Here is a 10,249-nt window from a genome sequence, read left to right on the forward strand (position 1 = left end):
ATTCATTTTTTTTTTTTAAATTGGGGTCCTTTCCCCCAGTATTATATAATGAGTATATTCTGGTGACATTAACTGCTTTTCAAAATATGATTTTCAATGGTTGGATGAAAATCTATTTGTAGGTTTACTACTCTTAATTTGATCATTACTCTTTCCTGGGAGCATTTAGATAATTTTCAACTTTCATTATTGTAAATAATATCTTTTAAGTAAATCTTTGTCCAGAGTTCTGATTATTTCTTTAAAATAGATTCCTAAATATATAATTATTAGTTCAGCCGTCTTTGTTAAAAACAAAGGAAGCTGTTAACTTTTGTTTATGAAAGATACTTCTCTCTTTTCTAGTAGATAGAATACTTTATCTTGTAGGGTTAGAGTTGATGGATGCTAAAGATTATTTTGCCATACTGCATTGTAACCCTACAAGTATAAATAAACTTCATTTAGTGAAGACACCTCTCTATATTCATGCTAGTTAATTGAAAAATTCTATAATCAGGAGGAATATTCTGAAAGATTAATGAAAGTTGTCAAAAGAGCAAGCAGACAGGGATTCAGATGCTGAGATAATTTCTTATTTTCCCTTTTAAACTTGCATTATATTATAATAGATACATATCAGTGAAAAAAGAAATACATTACAAAAATACATGAAAAGCTGTAGTGCATGAAGTTATAATCTGTGATTAGACCATTGGTATTCAAATTTTGGCTTTTCCATTTATTAGTTTTGTGGGTTAAAAAAAATCTTTGGGTCCCAGTTTTTGCATCTGTAAAACAGGGATAGTGTCATACCTTAAATGATTGTTATGATGATTTAATCAGATATTAAATGTATAGCATTTAGCATCATGCTTGGCATACAGTAAACAAAAATGTAGTAGACGCTATTAGTGTAAATCCTCTATAATACCTTATAAAGAATTTCCTTTTCCTTAGTAAATAATCATTAAGTACTTTTTTTGGATAAAGCAATTGGTTAATTTTTGGTACTAAAGCAAACAGAGTTTAAGTTACAGTCTTATGAATCAGTGAATTTAACTCAGTCTCCTAGTCATAGACTTTACTGTGAATCACAGACCTCTATAAAGGTATCTTCAATTTCCTGCTTAGCATGAAAATTACTCTTAAAGTCTCTCTAATAGCTGATCTCACTACCTTCCTCTGAGAATCCTGGTTACCAAAGCTGATTTCCTTCCTAAAATGGTATGATTCATTTTGGGGGAGTCCTATGTAGGGGTTCTATGAGGACAGGTTCTCAGAGAGCCTTAGCCAAACCAGCTCTTCCTCCTCCCACTTGCAGTCCATGGAATAACTGCAGAATGTACTGAGAAAGTGATAACCCGAGATAAGGGCGATATGTCTGGAATAACCCAGGCTGTATCCTCACTCCTCTGAGAACAGGAAGATTTTTAATGTTTGTGCTCAGCAAGTTTAGTCATGTACAGTGTATATACACCGAGGTTGGAGTGCTTTCAGAGTTTCTCAGCTGTGGTATGACGTGGGGCATGAGCGGAAACACTCCATCCAACTTACGCAGCCTTCCTGAGCTTTAGTGGACTAGCTCTCCATGGAGTCTAGGCTTTTGTTTATCCTTGTTACCTATCTGTGAGTGTAAATCTGCTTTGATGAATTTGTTGTGTGACTGTTGTGTCTCATGTGACTCATGCAATTGATAGAGATACTGAGGTTCCTTTTGCTTCTCACAGCTGTTCTTACAGTATTGAAACTGTTATGGCAGCTGGGTCCACAGGGAAAAGTAAGTGCTCCAGTCTTTTCTGTCTCTCTGATAAAGTATTCTTCTCTCCACTATTATTGGCTTTCTTATAATTAATATATTCATTAAAAATTCTTTTTATTTTATAACAGTTTAAGATTTACAGAAACAATGATAAAGATAGGACAGAGGGTTCTTGTGTATTCCTCTTCTCCCCTTGTTGTGATTTGTATTGTTATGGTTTCTTTTTAATCTGGTTTTGAGGTCTACCACATGAGAGTGGTCATAAGAGAATATAGCCGCTTACCTGGAGAGCCCTGACCAGAGGAAAATTTTAGATTCAGGTGTGTTGGTCAGGTGAGACACAATGAAGAAGTGAAACCAATATGCATGAAATCAAAAATTTATTACTCACAGGTCGAGAGGTTAGGGGGCTAACAAGAGACCAAGAGGAAGTTCAAAGCTCAACCAGTAGTGAGGAGTGAGAGTAAGAAAGAAGGCATCCGCGGGACTACACCTTTATTAAAGTCCCTGCGTGTTATCCCTTAGATTTTTCCTCGGGGGTTGTGAATTGGCTAGTTTAATGGATACACATACCAAGAAGGAACTTATTTACATTCTTGTATTGACCCTTAAATTTTCATACTGCTCAGCAGCTTTAGGGTGTGTTGGGTTTTTGGTCAGTAGGATGAGGAACAGTGGGTTATATTACCAAAAAAAAAAAAAAAAAAAATAGAAAAAAAAAAAAGAAAAAACTTGGGAAGGGGAAGTTTCAATTTGGCCAAAGGTGATGGGGTACAACTGGGTTTCAAAAAACTTACATTGGACTTTAAAATGGATGCTGAGACAACAATTACATGACACGAATTTATGATACCCAGCAGTTTCCACCATTATTAACATCTTATATTAGTTTAGTGTATTTGTCACAATCAGTGAATCAATATTAATACATTATTATTAACTAAAGTCCATATTGTATTCAGGTTTCCTTAGTTTTCACCTAATGTGATTTTTCTGTCCCAGGATCCCGTCTAGGATGCTAAATTACATTAAGTTGTTCGGTATTTTTAGGCTTCCCTTGGTTGTGACAGTTTCTCAGACCTTGACAGTTTTGAGGACCGCTGGTCAGATATACTCATATTGTAGAATGACAATTTATTGGAATTTGTCTGATCTTTTTCTCATGATTTAACTGTGGTTATGGCCTTTCTGGAGAAAGATTACAGAGGTAAAGTGCCCTTCTTCATGCCATCTCAAGGGCATACACTATCAACATGATTTATAACTGTTAATGTTGATTATGATCACCTGGCTAAAGTAGTGTTTGTCAGGTTTCTGCACTATAAAGTTATTTTCCCCAACCTTTTCATTCTGTACTCTTCATAAGGAAGTTACTATGCCCATCCCATGGAGTTACACTCTGTCTTATTTAAGGTAGGATAGCTATATGATTATTAGAATTTTTTTCTGCATAGGCAATTTATCTCTTTTCCCATAATTATGAATTTATTTAGCAATTTATTTATATAAATACAGACTCATAGAAAGTTATGTATACATTGGGTTGCAATCCATTACTGCTTTATTCTCTGCCTCAGAGTGCTCCAGCTTTGGCTATTGGGAGCTCTTTCCATTGGTTCCTGTGCCCTTTGGACATACATCTATCAATGCATTTTGTTTGTTTGCTTTTGTTCACTTGCTTACTTTCTGGTACTTTAAGGTGCTCCAGGTTCATCTTGTATATTTTCTTCCCCAGTTCTATAATTCTCAAATTCTCCAAGAAGCCTAGGTTCCTCTTGTTGGAAAATGGTATTATAAATCAAAGTCCAGGCGGTGGGTATTCTTGTTGTTACTGGAGTGTCAATTATTCTAGGTCTTCTAAGCTGACAGAGCAAATAACTATACATGTCTACTAACCCATATGTATTTACATACTTATAAACATTTCTGTATTGTAATAATCTGTATGTATATTAAGTTAAATATGATCCCTTACTGATGTCTCTTGCTCTAATCCATTACTACATAAATCATTCTAGCCTCCTCCCCTGGCCAATATGTAAATTTCTACTCCAACAACAAGAAACCTGGCTTGCACAATCTGCCATCCATTTACTTAATTTTTCAATTCTAATATACATCTATAATAGTATCAAAATCGATAACCTATATCCACTTTGAAAACAACTTCATTGACTCCCATTATAGGCGGTTTCTTTTGCTCTTAATCTACGGACTTCATTTATTTCCCAAGTTACTTAAGTTGGCACATACAGTAGATGATTTCATCACAGATCACAGTCTGCATTATTTCTTGCGATTCCCTCAGCTCCTAAATGATTTTTATTTTAATTTACCCCCACTAAGGATCAGTCTCTATGCTATAAAGTTCTACAGGTTTTGACAAATAGATAATGTCATGTATCTACCCTTACTCTATCATACAGAATGGTTTCACTGCCCCCAAAACACCCTGTACTTCATGTATTTATCTCTCTTGTCTCTAATTTCTAGCACTCCATGACATTTTAACTCATAGTTGTGTCTTTTCTATAAAGTAATATAATTGGAATAATACAGCATGTAAGTATTCAGATTTCTTTCACTTTGAAATATACAGATGCTCCTCAATTTACAATGGGGCTATACCCTGGTAATCCCATCACAAATGGAAAATATCCTAATTATAAAATTTATTTATAATAAATGTCTAACCTACCAAACATCATAGCTTGGCATAGACTACAGTAGTCTAGATGACTTACATTAGCCTACAGTTGGGCAAAATCATCTATCACAACACCTATTCATGAGCTATTGAATAGCTCATGTAAATTACTGAATATTGTGCTGAAAGTGAAAAAGAGAATGGTTGTATGGTACTGAAAGTATGGTTGCTACTGAATGTACCTTTTTAGCATCATCACAAAGTAAAAAAGCTCGTAAGTTGAGCTATTGTTAATTGGCAACCGTCTATACATTTAAAACTCCATGTCAAAGAATATATATATATATATATATATTTTTTTTTTCTTTTTTTGAATTTTAAATTATGGCCATTCTTGCAGGAGTAAGGTAGTATCTCATTGTGGTTTTAATTTGCATTGCCCTGATAATTAGCGAAGTTGAGCCTTTTTTCAAGTTTGTTGGCTGTTTGTATATCTTCTTTTGATAATTGTCTATTCATGTCATTTGGCCCTTTTTGATGGGATTGTGTTTTTTTCTGCTAATTTGAGTTCCTTGTAGATTGTGAATATTAGCCATTGTCAGATTAATAGTTTGTAAATATTTTCTCCCACCCTATGGGTTGTCTGTTTACTCTGCTGAATATTTATTTTACTGTGCAGAAGCATTTTAGTTTAATTAGGTCCCATCTATTTATTTTTGTTTTTATTGCATTTGCTTTTGGGTTCTTTTATGAATTCTTCACCTCAGCCAATGCCTAGAAGTTTTTCCAATGTTATCTTCTAGAATTTTTATGGTTTCAGGTCTTAGATTTAAGTCTTCAATAAATCTTGAGTTGATTTTGTGTAAAGTGAGGGATGAGGTTGCAGTTTCATTCTACTACATGTGGCTTGCCAGTTTTCCCAGCACCATTTATTTAATAGGGTGTCTTTACCCACTTTATGCTTTTGTGTGCTTTGTTGAAGATCAGTGGGATGAAAGCATTTGGCTTTATTCCTAGGTTCTCTGTTTGGTTCCATTTGTCCATGTGCCTATTCTTCTACCAGTTTTAAACAAACCATGCTGTTTTGGCAACTACAGCCTTGTAGTATAATTTGAAATCAGGTACTTCGATGCCTCCAGATTTGTTCTTTTTGCTTAGTATTGCTTTGGCTATGTGGACCCTTTTTTGGTTCCATATGAATTTTAGAATTTTTTTCTAGTTCTGTGAAGAATGTAATGATATTTTCATGTGAACTGCATTGAATCTGTGGATTGCTTTTGCCACTATGGTCATTTTCACAATGTTGATTCTACTCATCCATCAGCATGTGATGTTTTTCCATATGTTTGTGTAGTCTATGATTTCTTTCAGCAGTGTTTTGTAGTTTTGCTTGTAGAGGTCTTTCACCTCCTCAGTTAAGTGTATTCCTAAGTATTTTATTTTCTTTCTTTGCAGCTGTTGTAAAGGGATTGAGTTCTTGAAATGTTTCTCAGCTTGATTGTTGTTGGTGTGCATCGGTGCTACCGATTTGTGTGCATTGAATTTGTATTCTAAGACTACTGAATTCATTTATTATATCTAGGAGTTTTTTGGATGAGTCTTTAGGGTTTTCTAGGTATATGATCATGTTGGTGAATAGTGACAGTTTGACTTCCTTTTTTCCAATATAGATGCCCTTTATTTCTTTTCTTGCCTGATACCTCTGGCCAAGACTTCCAGTACTATGTTGAATAGAAGTGTTGAAAGTGGGTATATTTGTCTTGTTTCAGTTATCAGGGGGAATGATTTCAACTTTTCCTCATTCATTATGACGTTGGCTGTGAGTTTGCCATAGTTGACTTTTATTATTTGAGGTATGTCCCTTGTATGCCAATTTTGTTGAGGGTTTTTATCATAAATGGATGCTGGGTTTTGTCAAACATTCTTTCTCCATCTATTGAGAGGATCATATGATTTTTGCTTTTAATTCTGTTTGTGTGATGTATCACATTTATTGTCTTGCATATGCTGAACCAATCCCTACATCCCTCTTATGAAATCCACTTGACTGTGATATATTATCTTTTCCATATGCTGTTGGATTTGGTTTGCTAGTATTTTATTGAGGATTTTTACATTTATGTTTATCAGAGATATAGGTCTGTAGTTTCCTTTTTTTTGTTATGTCCTTTACTGGTTTTGATATTAGAGTGATACTGGCTTCATAGAATGATTTAGGGAAGATTCTCTATCTTTTGGGATCATTTTAGTAGTATTGGTAGCAATTCTTTGAATGTTTGATAGAATTAAGCTGTGAATCCATCTGGTTCTTGACTTTTTTGATGGCACTTTTAAAAATTACTGATTCAATTTCACTTGTTATTGGTGTGTTCAGAGTTCTTCATTTTTCCTGATTTAATCTAGAAGGGTTGTATATTTCCAGGAATTTACCCATCTCCTCTAGATTTTCTAGTTTGTGCATGTGAAGGTGTTCATAGAAGCCATGAATGATCTTTCGTATTTCTGTGTTATCAGTTGTAATATCTGTCATTTCATTTCTAATTCAGCTTATTTGGATCTTCTCTCTTCTTTTCTTGGTTAATCTTGCTAATGGTCTATCAATTTTGTTTATCCTCTCAAAGAACCAGATTTTTGTTTCATTTGTCTTTTGTATTTTTTTTTTTTTTGCTTCAATTTCATTTAGTTCTGCTTTGATCTTTATTATTTCTTTTCTTCTGCTGGATGTGATATTTGTTCTTGTTTCTCTAGTTCCTTGAAGTGTGACATTAGGTTTTCTATTTGCACGTTTTCAGACTTTCTGATGTAGGCATTTAATTTTATGAACTTTCCCCTCCTTCAAGCCACAACAAATGACTTGTTAACATTTATTTTTGTTGCTGAATTATATTCTTATTGTTGTTTTAATTTACAAATTTCTAATGACAAATGTTGTTGAGCATCTGTTATTAAGCATATTTGACACCTGTATATCTTCTTTGGTGATGTGTCTGTTCATATCCTTTGCTCATTTTAAAATTTCATTCTTAAATTTTAAAAGTTCTTTGTGGCCGGGCGCGGTGGCTCAAGCCTGTAATCCCAGCACTTTGGGAGGCCGAGACAGGCGGATCACGAGGTCGGGAGATGGAGACCATCCTGGCTAACACGGTGAAACCCCGTCTCTACTAAAAAGTACAAAAAACTAGCCGGGCGAGGTGGCGGGCGCCTGTAGTCCCAGCTACTCGGGAGGCTGAGGCAGGAGAATGGCGTAAACCCGGGAGGCGGAGCTTGCAGTGAGCTGAGATCCGGCCACTGCACTCCAGCCTGGGCGACAGAGTGAGACTCCGTCTCAAAAAAAAAAAAAAAAAAAAAAAAGTTCTTTGTACATTTTGATGAAAGTCCCTAATCAAATATATGGTTTGAAAATATTTTCTCCCAATCTGTGGCTTATCTTTTCATTCTCCTAACAGCGTCTTTCATAGAACAGAAGATTTTAGCTTTAAAAAATAAAACATACATATATGGATTGTACTGTTGGTGTTGTATCTAAAAAACTCATTGCCAAACTATTTTCCTAGATTTTTTTCTTGTCTTCCAAATATTTTATAGTTTTGCCTTTTATATTTATGCAAATGACCCATTAGGTTTTGTGGAAGGTATAAGCACTATTCCTAGATTTACTTTTTTTTTTTTTTTGTATATTGACAACCAGTTGTTCCAGCATCATTTGTTGGAAAGACTGTCCGTTTTCCATTGAATTGCCTTTGCTCCTTTGTCAGTGATCAGTTGAGCATATTTGAGGGGTCAACTTCTGGACTTTCTTTTCTATTCCATTGATAAAGGTGTCAACCCTTTCACCAATACCACTCTGTCTTGTTCACTGTACCTTAAAGCAAGTCTTAATCTTGGATAATATTGGTGCTTCTAATTTGTTCTTTTTCAATGTTGTATTGGTTTTTTGGGGTTTTTTGCCTTTCTGTATAAACTTTAGATTCAGGTTGCCAATACAAAAAATGTTTGCTGGGATTTTGATTGGAATTGCATTGATTCTATATATAAAGTTAAGAAGAATTGATATCTTAATATTGTATCTTCAACCTATGAACACAAAATGTGTCTCCATTTATTTAGACCTTCATTGATTTCTTTCATTATAGTTTTGTAGTTTCCTGCATATAGAGACCTTGTTCATATTTTGTTAGATTTATATTTAACTTTCATTTTTTTGGTGCTGTTTTAAATGGTGTTGTATTTTTAATTTGAAACTCAAATTGTTCATTGCCTATAAGAGAAAGCTATTTACTTTTATATATTAGCCTTGTATCCCACAACAGTTGTTTTTGTTGATACTTTGGGGTTTTGTATATAGACTGTGATGTCATCTGCAAACATGCAGTTTTGTTTCTTTCCTCCCTATGTATGTAGCTTATATATTTTTTTCTGGCCAATATACTAGCTAGGACTTCCTGTACAATGTTGAAAAGGATGGGTGCGATGTGACATCCTTGCCTTATTCTCAATCTTAGGGGAAAAATGTCCAGTTTCTCATCCTTAAGTATGACGTTAGTTGTAGGTTGTTTTGTAGATGTTCTTCATCAAGCTGAGGTTCCCTTCTATTCCCTATTTGTTGAGAGTTTTTATTACGGATTTGTGTTAGATTTTGTGAAATGCTTTTTCTGTATTCATTGACATGTCATATGATTTTAATTCATTAATCTGATGTGATGGATTAAATAATTGATTTTTTAATGTTACACCAGCCTTGTGTACCTAGAACATATCTCACCTGATTGTTGTGAGCATATTTTTAATAAGCTGTTGAATTTGATTTGCTAATGTTTTGTTGAGGATTGTATGTCCATGTTAATAGGAGATATTGGTCTGTAGTTTTCCTTTCTTGTAATATATTTATCTAGTTTTGATATTAGGATATGCTGGCTGCATAGATTGAGTTAGGAAGTATTCCCTTTGCTTCTGTTTTTTTGGAAAATTAATATCATTTGCTGCCTTGACATCTGGTAAAAATGAGAGGGCCTTGAATGGCCTAACCGCAAGTTATTCTTTGATTTAAAGGTACCAGGGAATTCTTTCAAACAGGTATGGTAAGACATGCAGACATTACTATCATAAAAGAAGACTTTTTATACTCATAGAGCCCTAGAAGCAGGAGGCACAGCATGCCAGGCAGGGCCACACAGGGAAGCACCCAGGTCAGTCAGGAGACAGACAGAGAGGGAAAAATGTGGGCAAGAGCCTTTACTGTGGTGTTTGTGGGAAGAAACAAGTGAAGCAGGCTTAGAATTAACTTGTTTGAATAATTTTAGTGGGTTTAAGGGCATGGCATAGGGTTGTCCTTTGTTTTCTGGTAACAAGTCCTGGGATAATAAAGGTAGGGAAATAGTGGCCTGGAGTGTAAGAGCTCAATAAATGGTGGAGTTTGGGGTGTGGGCTCTGGATTGGTTGGTTTGCATAAGAAAGGTGTGCATCGCGTGGTGCGGTGGCTCATGCCTGTAATCCCAGCACTTTGGGAGGCTGAGGCAGGCGGATCACGAGGTCAGGAGATCAAGATCATCCTGACCAACATGGTGAAACCCTGTCTCTACTAAAAATACAAAAATTAGCTGGGTGTGGTGGCTCCTGCCTGTAGTCCCAGCTACTCAGGAGCCTCAGGCAGGAGAATTGCTTGAACCCAGGAGGCAGAGGGTTGCAGCCAAGATAGTGCCACTGCATTACAGTCTGGCTACAGAGTGAGGCTCCATCTCAAAAAAAAACAACAAAAAAGAGAGCGACAGAGACAGAGACAGAGACAGAGAGAGAAAGAAAGAAAGAAAGAAAGAAAGAAAGAAAGAAAGAAAGAAAGAAAGAAAGAAAGAAAGAAAAGAAAA

This window comes from Macaca nemestrina, chromosome 1 (assembly GCF_043159975.1).
Source record: "Macaca nemestrina isolate mMacNem1 chromosome 1, mMacNem.hap1, whole genome shotgun sequence".
NCBI classification, from domain to species: Eukaryota; Metazoa; Chordata; class Mammalia; order Primates; family Cercopithecidae; genus Macaca; species Macaca nemestrina.